Below are 11410 nucleotides of genomic sequence, written 5' to 3' on the forward strand. Positions count from 1 at the left end.
TTACCGGGCTCGCCGGTGCTCCCAAGTGGCTGTTTGTGTGCAGCGACGACCGACGGTGAGTCCAAAAAAAAAACCCAAATTTGTTAGTCATTTTTTCATTTTCCTCTATTGTCATCTCCCTCCTCTCCCATCAAATAACCCTAAAAGCTCTCTTTTTGCTTATGCTTGCAGCTCTCTTTTACTCGTAATTCTCTCTCTCACTAATTCTACTCTTTGAAATTAAAGGAATCCGAGTCTCCTCACCACATCTTCTATCCCCACTTGTAGACGGCATCAAACATATTCATGCAAAAAAAGTCACTAGAATGCTGATGTAGATGGACCAACCAGAGGTAATCCTTTTGATTGTCTCCTATGCTCTGAAGAAGAAAGCGGCTGAAGCCATGGAAGTACTTCGATTAGCTGGCAGCCAATGATGCTGTGTGTATATATATATATATATTGTCTCCTATGCTCTGAAGAAGAAAGTGGCTGAAGCCATGGAAGTACTTCGATTAGCTGGCAGCCAATGATGCTGTGTGTATATATATATATATAGTCTAGTGACCTGTTATCGCTTAGGGTTTTCTTCTAACTATTTTTTGACGGATTTGTTTTGCTTGGTTGGGTTATTATATCCAACGGCCTAGCATTGCTGGAAGTTTTGGGAGTTGATGTGTTGCAGAGGCTGCGAAGATTTCTACGTGGTTTTTGTTTTGTTTGTTGTGATTTTCAATCTAGCCTGAACATGATTTTAGATACTTTTGGTTGGATATGACTACCATCGTGTAATATTTCTTGTATTTCATGCATGCTAACTGTTTGATGAAATGGCTCAACAAGGAATGCTTTATGTGGATTATTGTAGTATGTTATCTTTAGATATGATCTTGAAGAAATTTTCATCTATGAATTATAAGAAATAGAGAAAATAATCAGCAGTGATAGTTATCTGAAAAATAAGATAAACATATATATTATTAAATTGATATTTATAACTAATAACAAATTACATATAAAATAGCTTTAGTGTGTCAATTTTCTCCAACATCTCATCACTTGAGTGAATTTTTCTATATGCAAAACCATTTTAAACATAAATGCGTAATTAAATAAATAATTAGTTTGTTATTTATAATAATTCTATTTGGGAGAAGATTTATACAAATGAAAATTATACTTAACAAATACAAACCACCGTGAAAAAATTTCTTCATATGCAAGCTTTTGTAAGAAAATAACATGCTAAATGAATGACTTAAAATATCCTATCACACATAAGGACATTATGTACACACTCATTTTATGCACATTATCAAAATGTGCAAGCTTTTAGAAAAAAAGAAAAAGAAAAAAGTCCAGTGCTTAAAAAATATAAGTGAATTAACTTGATTCTTAGCATAAAAGATATCATTTCAAGACTCAGTAAACTAAGCTCAACTGGCAGACTGAGTGGAGATACCTCGTTTCAACACTTGAGGTCTTGGTATCGATCCTAGTGGGGTTGGCTAACATGTGTGTGTACTGACATGGGTGTGTACTTACAACCTAACCTAAAAAAAAAAAAAAAACTATTCATACTTTTCTCGCACAAATTATTTTCAATATTATTATTTACTTTGAAATAAAGGGGAGATTTTTTTGTTTACTTTGATTTTAAAACTTAAATGTAATTTTCGTTAACTTGTCTTTTAACCCCACATTAGATAGAGAAGACTCTAAATCAACTTTATAAGTAAAGGAGCCTCCTTAAGGGCTAAGGGCTCCTTTCAAGAGCCTATCCATTTTAGGAGCATGAGGGCAGGTGTAACCTGTGCGATTTTTCACACATGCATGTGCATTCGCCAATCTGAGATGAACCACATCAGGCTATGGCATGGCGTGGTTCCATGTATGTGGACTAACATGTAGTGCATATAGCTCACTTGATTAGTGGACTAACATAAAATTTTTTATCAGGGCATGTCCACAAGGGGCCAGTCTTGATAGATGGACCAGATCTTGCACACGTATGACATATTGGCACGTACACCACCTTATGCACAAATCTCCATACCATTTAGAGCTGTACACGAGCCAAGCTAGCTCGAAAAGCTCGCTTCGCTTGCAATTGGCTCGATCTAGCTTGACTTGACTCGACTCGAATGACGATTCGAGGTAAGCTAAGCTTCATATGACCTAGCTCGTTTTCAAAAACAAGTCAAATTCAAACATAATAGAGCTTGACTCGACTCGACTCGAACTCGGCTTGGCTTGAAGCTCAAGCTCAGCTCGACTTGAATATATATTACATTATATATTATTATATTTAAAAATTAAAAAAATTTAAAACTTAAACCATATCCTATCTGTTCATCCTTCTCTCTCTCTCTCTCTCCCTCTCTCTCTCTCTCTCTCTCTCTCTCTCTCTCCGGAGCTTGACTCAATGTTTGCCCGACTTATCTCAACTATACGGTCTGCACTCACTCGAGCACTCCTTTCTCTCTCAGCACCAAAAACAATGTACTCTCTATAGCTCTATATATATATATATATATATTACTGATTGAGTATTTGATTTGGGGATTGGGTCAGTTGGGTTGGGTTTCTAAGTTGAGTTAAGTGTGGGTTGGGTAGTGAGTTGGGTCAGGTTGGGAGGAGACTCGACTTGACTTGGGTAAACTCGCCTCGAGCTCGACTCGAAAGGTTTAGCAAACAAGCCAAGCTCTAATGGTAGGCTCGAGGCCGAGCTCCAACTTGAGGAGATCACGGACAAGCCAATCCAAGCTTGACCCACCTCGACTTGACTCAGGTCAATGTACAGCCCTAATACCATTTCTCTTTACACTAGGCTGAGGTAGAATTGCAATGGGCCCTGTTTGGACCAGGCCAGGCTACACCCTCTCCATAAGATCTACGGGTGGAGCCTGGCCCAAGCCCAAAATGGGGCTAGCACAGCATGCCCAAAGCCCAGGCCTAAATTTTGATAAAACGCTTATTTCCCACTTCAATTTTTATGATTTATCTATCCGTTGATCAAGTGGGCCACACATGGATAGAAAAATAGACAATGAAACCAACGGCCTACATTCAAGATGCACGAGGTTACCTAAATAAGGATTGGAATGAAGTATTTCTAGATGTGATATGTATAAATATCAAGTTGGATTGGGCCTGATTGGGCTAGAATCTCATCATAGGCCTATGCATGCGATGCCCCAGCTCGACCCACACAGTCCAAGGTCCAAGCCCACTTCCAAAGCCGGGTCGGGCTGGTCGGGTCTAATCGGCGACCCTACCCATTGCCACCCTTAGGTTATGATACTCATGCTTCCAAGATAGGATGTTCATGTACATATGCATGTGAAAGCGATACACAATCTTCCAACTTATTACTTTTTCGCAACATCTGGTCCGTTCAAAAGGTGGGCCGTATCATAACGAAACCTGGGGGAAACCAGGATTGTGCATTTATCAAGTAGGTTACACTATCTGAAATCCTGAAGGTCTGACTAAGTGTACTTGTGTGTCCCACCTAATGATTGGATTGTTCTAGTTTTCAAACTAACTGATCTTGATGGTATGTCCCACCTATGTCATGGCTCGGATTCTCCCCTAAAGTGATATATCAGCAGAAAATGAAAATGTTCTAGGAACTTAACATACAGCTTATGTGAACATTTTTGGATAAGGAGATAGGGTTGTAACACCTCTCCGTCACAATAGCCATACAAATGGGGCCCTCACTTTCACAACAACTTTCATAAAGCATTCTTTTTTAGAGAGGAAAAGAGGTATTAACAATCCATTATAATTGATGTTACAAAAAAGTATTAGTTTTATGGGAAAGTGATCCAAAAGAGTTACAAAAGAATGGGAAAAATTGTGCGAATATCATCTCATCGGGCATGTGTATTGTCGCATCCAACATGCATCATATCCAGCACTAATGAAAAAGCGACATGTGTGGGTGTTAGTTATGAAGCATACACTGAAAAGTAATTTTCTGCGCAAAATGATAATTTTGTGCTCTTTCATTATGGCCTCATATGTTAAACATGTACACGTGGTGCTTTTTCATTGGAGCTGGATGAAACGTGCACTGACATTCGGTAGATGCAATCTACATCCCATCTCATTATGCTTGTTGTGGGCTACTTTCCACAAAATTTCTCACCTAAATTTAGATAGGGATTCATTTGGCCCTAAAGCTTTAAGTTTCGACAAGTGGGGCCGGGCTAGCGGTCTAGATCATAACTGGAAACTCAATAAAGTTCGAGTCGACTCATCTAACTTGAATTGACTCGATCAAATTTCATCAAAACTCGGCAGAAAACTTGATCTGGTGAACTCGATTTGGTCTTAACTGGTTAGATTCACATAAGGTAGGGTTGACTTACTCCACTCTATCAGCTGGGCTCGAAAAATTATCCCATCATCATAATCAAGACTTGAATTAGGGCACTTGACTGTCCAATCCATTAATCTAGACTGTTCATTAGGTCCAACACACATTTTCTTAGCAACCATGTAAGCATCATACCTATCTGACAAATATTAACCATTCGATCAGTGGCCTTTAATATGGATGGTCAAGATCATTTACATAAAATAGGTCCAATCAACAATTTAATCTATCTATTCGTTAGAGACCATCACGGATTGCTTAGGATTCTAAAGAATCACTTTTGTTAGAAAATCATAGCCATCCCATCCATGTCTTGGAAAAGGGATGGCTATAGAAAGTATGGCCAAATCAAGGATGGCTTGGATCATCCAATCAGTGAGATTTTGATATGATGGGACCCACATGGATGAGAAATCATCCAAAAAATATCCTTGATTGAAGGATCCGTACCCTCCTATATGTGACCTTCAAAGAGCCCTTTAAGAAGAGAATGCAGCAACGGTCCACATTCAAGAGTGACAAAACCAAAAGATGGGACTCACCAGCTTTCAATATTAGAGATATTTGGGCCATGATCAATCCATGTGGAGCCCAACAGATCGACAATCTGGATCATTGAGATGTGGGGCCCACCAGTCAAGGATCGAGTATACTCTATACATTATTTGCTCCAGTTAATTGCTTAAATTCTAGGCATGGCATGCATGTATGCCAATCCAGGCGGTCCAAACCATGCATCTCATTCTGGATGGGCCATGCCTCAAAATTACACTGATTGGAGCATTCTAACATTCCAATCGTAGACCATCAAAATGGATGGCTAAAATTAAAATAGAAAATGTGAGGTATCTAGCCTACCAAACAATTGCTAGATTTGGAGAGATTTGTTCACACGGCTTGAAAAACTACAATTTTCAGGGGTCCACTTAATGATGGATTGTTCCAATTTTCTGCTCCAGGTATGATCTCCACGGTATGGGCCACCATTTACACGGCTGGGATTTGCCACTGAAGTGATACATTAGCTGAAATAAAAGAAAATAGAAACATTGCATGTGGACACTTCATTATTTAAATTATTCTACCACCTACCCATATCATGTTTGAGATCTCTGAAGTTAAAGCTATTGCATATGATACATAAATACAAATTATAAAATGGTTGTCCACCAACCATACATTGGATGGGAGGGTTTCACCCCAGGGATGTCTACAGCCATCCATTGGACCGGACTGGGTTTTAAGTGGTCTGCAACTAATCTTTTTTTGGACCCACTAAAAAACTGGGTCCTGTTTGGATCTCATACGTTTAATTAGGCCGACTCGGTTTAGATCCATTAACTTGGACCGTTAAAATCAGGTCCTTTTATTTATAATAATACTATTATATATTTTAAATATTTACATTGATTATTCTAGCCATGAAACAAAGCCAGCTCAGCCATTTGCATGTAATAAAGCCCATTTACACACCAAGCATATGTTAAAGTGGTGCATGTGTATACATTATAAAATAACAAGTGGGTGGATCCAACCATTTAAATGCTCTTATTTGAACCAACCTTAACTTGGAACCTGAATCCAGAGACAAATAACATATAGGTAGCTAGTCCAGTTCTTAAAGAAAGGATGGAAAAGGAACCTATTTACAACCCTAGCTTGCACGTGTATAAGTAGTTGGAATGCAACCTATTTACAACCCTAGTTTGCATGGGTTGTGAGGAAAACTAGAGCCCATTTGTTTTAACAATAATTAATAATGTAAAGAAAATGAGTAATGATTATAAAATATCTTACCAATATCTAGAGTTGTAGACGAGTTGATTTGAGTCGAGTTACTTGACTCAACTTGGCTTGGTTCAGCCAGTAGCCTATTCAATTCGAGTTTAGCTTGGCTCAATCCTCAAGCTTAATTGGTCAGCTTAGCTTAGTTCAATCAACAACTCGGGTCGAGCCGAGTTCGAGCTCAAGCTTTCGAGCTGAATTCAAGTTCAAACTTTTGAGTCAAGCGTTTTTCTTTCTAGTTTTTATATGGACAACCCTTTTTTAAATTATATAATATATTAATTAAGTTATAACTCGAGCCGAGTCAAATCAAGTCAAGTTCAGGCCGAGCTTCGAGCTGAGTTAAGTTGAACTCGAGCCAACTCGAGCTTGACTTGAAATCTTTTCAAGCTCAAAATATCAACTTTGTTAGGCCCGAACTTAGCTTCAAGTCGAGCCGAGTTGAGCTTATCCGAGCCAAACTGAGCAAGTCAATCGAGCTAACTGGGTTTATGTTCAGCTCTACCTATCTCCTAACAACAATTACATTTGACAGCCAACTTTCATATTTGGTTTATTCATGGTAAAATTATAATGATAACATTTTTTACATTACTTCGATGTTAAATTATAACCAAAATAAATTAATGTGGTTGTTTCGGTGGGTGATTTTCCTGATAATATTATAAAAGTGTAATAATTAAAAATTCATTTTGCATTCGACCAATGATTCCATGTTTGGTTTAATAGTAGCAAAATCATAATGATAACCCATTTCTTTTACATTATTAAAATAATTGGTGAAACAAACACCTTAAAACTTTTATAATTATATAAGAGATTATCTTATTAAGGAATGCAAAATGGACCACCAATTCTAATTTGCTCCTACCACCCATTTTTCATGCCTAACTTCAAGCACTAGATTATGGTGATTTTGTGTTTACACACAATCCATGGTGAATCCATCCCATCCCGTGGGTGTTGTTGATAATATCTGATTTGGAGGCTATATTTTGAAGAGTTGGATGTTGTATTACTCTATTTAGAACACACACACACACACACACACACACACACACACACACACACACATATATATATATATATATATATATATATATATATATCTTACCAGCTTTGCCTTGCTTATGAAAGGCCAAGCAGATACGACCTATCACAATGCGAAGAGCTTTATTTAGAGAAATAGAAGGGTTCTGTTTCTGTGGCAATATGCTATTGGATGGTAGTGGCACTTATGAGGTCAAATAAATACATAATAAGAAAAAATATTTGAATATCAACCTTTCGGATCTCATTGGTATTATATCAAATTCCATTCTATGATTCTCTTTCTTTATGCGTGTGGCATCCCCACTCCCTTTAGCATTGTAAGACCACATAGGTAAATTCAATAGTCAAGAGAGAGAGTCCAGAAAGATGATTTGATTGAATATCGAGGGGCAAAAGAATTTAGGCCAAAATACTAAATGACAGTACATCGATTATATATATATATATATATAAGAATTTAAAAAAGGCTTGAGAAATCTCGTTTCCCCACATCCCAGAAGGAGAGACAGCCACGCCCACCTACCTCATGCATTATTATATGTATATTCATCTCTTGCATCTATATCACCAGTGACTTCATTCCCAGGGACCCCACCAGCAGAGATGGTTGACTGCTTATAATGGTCTACCCTCCGCGTGATATCGTAGGTGGGCCACATTCCAAAACTCATACCTGATGGGTGATTCTGAGCATCAGATAGGCATAATTTGAATTGTTAGCATTCAACTCCACAAATCAATGGTGAGGATCATCTTCAGATGGATTACTGGATCGGAAACATACATAGTAGCACTTAAAGATGGACGGTTCCAGTCATCGGATCATCTCCGCAACGTAGGTCCCATGGATGGTCACTAGTTACCAAAAATCGAACTCATCAATCAAGTAGGGCCCATAGTGAGCCAACACAGGTCGTTGATATGTTCCATCCCAGCTACCAATCTAGGGACCATAGTCGTATTTTCTTTTCTTAACCATCTAGTAGTAGGCCACAAATTCAAAAGGTTAAGATTGTCCCATCTAGGATTGTTTTGAGGCATGGTCCATCTACAATTTGGTAAGATAGACCAACGGTCTGGATTACCAAACACTGGGCCCCAATTTTTAAAATAGAAAACATGCGCATACTGCACACATATACAACCGTGTGTATCATAAAAGGAATTGCTGAGGAACCAGTCCCAAGAGCTGGACATCGAGTCAAGTTGGACCGAGTTAGGCCTGACCCGACTTGATTCTGTTTTGAAATAGGCTTGACCCGAACTCGACTCGACTTGGTACCAAGTCCAACATGCTTAAACTGATCCGAGTGTCTAACCTAGACTAATCCAGACCGAGTCTGACTTGGTCAAAAGTATCGAGTTGGTTCGAGTTGGCATTGATTCGGATAGAGAGAGAGAGAGAGACAGAGAGAGAGAGAGAGAGAGAGAGAGGGGTAGTGATGGTAGTGGGTGGTTGCCGAGCTTGGAAGAGGAGGATGGAGGGAGAGAGTTTGGGATCGGGTCGGGGTCATGGTCGGGGTCGTGGTCGTATGTGGTTAAAGATACTTAAAAATTACAATTTTTTATTATAATATATAACCAAATTCAAGTCGAGTCGGTTTCGAATTGAGTCAAGTCTAACCAGGTCGAGTTTCTAGATAACTCGAACTCGACTCAATTTGAGATCGGATTGAGTGAATCCTACTCGGTTCATACCGACTTACCCATTCGGTTCAGTTCGATTCGGGTCTAAATGAGTCAGACAAGTCGAGTCAAGCAAGTCAAGTCATCGCGTGCGAGCTTGTCCCTTATTTCATTGGTAGGAGTTGAGTTTGTTAAGGAATCTAGTCCCTCTTTTCATTGGTCAGGAAGACCTTACTTTTATAGACTTTTATAGTCTTAAGACATGAAAAGGGGAGATCAAAAGAAGATTTGGAAGTGGGCCATCTCCAAAACTGCCTGGTAAATCCCAACTAATCCACAAAAATCATTTTTCCTCTTAAAATATCATTTTCTTTTCCATGAAATGTGCTCCAATGGCTTCGGTCCAACCGTAAGCGCAATGTGGAGCCCACATGATGTATGCAGGACATCCAACCCATCCATCTGATGCATGAGCTAATGTTACCCTGAAGTATGAAAAAATCATCAGGAGCCAAAACTCAGGTGGGCCACAGCACTAGGTAACATGATGGAAGGAACCGTCGCCCTATATTTCAAACCAGGGCCAGCTGTTAACAGCATGATTTTGGTCCTGAACATTCATCCATGCCAGATGAAGGGTCTTAATGGCTCGGATTAAAGATAAACTACACGATGGGACCCATATTCAAATCAACAGTAAGTATCAACTTGGTGTAGTCCTACTGAGCTTTTTAGTTTGCTATGATTTCTGGATGGCAGAAGTAATGCATCTAATGAATGGGTTGGATGTAATGAATACAACATGTTGGGCCCACTTATGTTTGGTGCCACTGCATCTTAGTATCCTTTTCCATTTAGATTTTAAATATGAGCGGGAAGTCTACCTAGTAGATAACTTCCAATCAATTGAGTGCTTGGAATGTCCCACTGATTAATAGATTGGGCCCACCACAAGGAACATCTAGTGCAAAGTTGGCTCTATCTACTCATCAAGTGACCCATGTTGGGAGAAGGATCTTTTCTCAAAATTTAAAGAAAAGAGAGAAAATTCTCTCCTTATTTTTTTTCCTTCAACACACGCACACACACACACCGCCACACACTCACACTTTAGTAGGATTTCACCACCTACGGGAACTCAACCCTTGACCAGGTGTTGAAACTCCTAAGAGCCTACCACTTAAGCAAATTGAGTAAAAGATACCTTGTTTCAACACTAAGGCCTTGGTATGCATTCCCTAGTGGGGGTGGCTAACCGTGAAGTGTGAACTAACAATGGGTGTGCCAATAAGCTAACTGAGAAAAAAAAAAAGGGGAAGAAGAAGAAGAAGAAGAAGCAAGGACACTTTCTCTAACGTACAGCATATTAGGATTTCTAAAAACTCCATATGAAATTATAAAATTGTCTTCCAAATTGGGGCTACATGCTTGCAAACAATGCAGAGCTCAGCCCATAAAGGTATCGATGATGAACAATACATGTTACGAAATAGGATGCAGTTTGGCTACTGAGGTTGCCACTAGCCAAGTTATTATTGGTCGGTGCTCTATGGCCCCACCATGATGTATGTGTTTTATCCATACTGTCCATCTCTTTTGCCAGATCATTTTAGGATTTTATCCCAAAAATTAGGCAGATCTAAATCCCAAGTGGACCATTCCACAAGAAAACAATAGTAACATCCTCTTGATCTAAAACTTTTGTGGCTCCAAGAAAATTTTAATTGTGAACATTCAATTAACATTGTTTCCTTGATATGCTCGACTTGAGATTTGGATTTACCTCATTTTTTATCTCATATAATCAAATGATTTGAGAAAATGGATGAACAGCATGGATGACACACATACATCATGGTGCAACCCAAAAACACTAGACTTTCCACATCCCCACAAATCCTAACCACCCACATTTGTATTTTTCTATTTATAAATGGCTGATGAGTAGATATAGCTACTTCTGCACTAGGTGATCCACTTTAATGCTTCTAGCTCGCACCTATCTCTCATCTTATCTATATATAGCCCATACAAAGTATGAAAACTAATTATAATTTTGTGGGACTATTTTAATGAATGTGTGATATCCATTCTTTTCTTCTGTTGAATCTGTTTATATTAAAATGTTGGTGAAATCATTTAAGCAGATTAAAGACTTAAGTAAGCCACATCAAGGAAAATAGGGACGATAGGTAAAAGTGGTTCCCTTCACAGCATAAAGATTCTCGCCGTTTTCTCTCCTCCTCCTCTTTCTATCCACACGCCTTGCATTACATAAAGTCCCTTGTCTTTCCACTTGAATAGGTGGAATTAGTAAACCTCTTTTTTATATAATATTTTTAAAATATTTTTTATATTTTATAATATTTTTATTAAATATTATCTTATAATTTTTTATAATTTTTTTTTTTATACTTCTTATATAAATCTTTTATAAACACTTTTAAGAGAGATTCTCTTTTTTTTTTTTTTTTTTTATTGCTTGGGCTTCAGTGAGGGCAAGTACCAATGCAACTAATAATGACACGAGATTGAGTGTGCGTGAGGCTACTATGTACTGCGATGTATCACGTTTATCAT

The sequence above is a fragment of the Magnolia sinica genome, chromosome 9, assembly GCF_029962835.1.
Source record: "Magnolia sinica isolate HGM2019 chromosome 9, MsV1, whole genome shotgun sequence".
Lineage (NCBI taxonomy): Eukaryota > Viridiplantae > Streptophyta > Magnoliopsida > Magnoliales > Magnoliaceae > Magnolia > Magnolia sinica.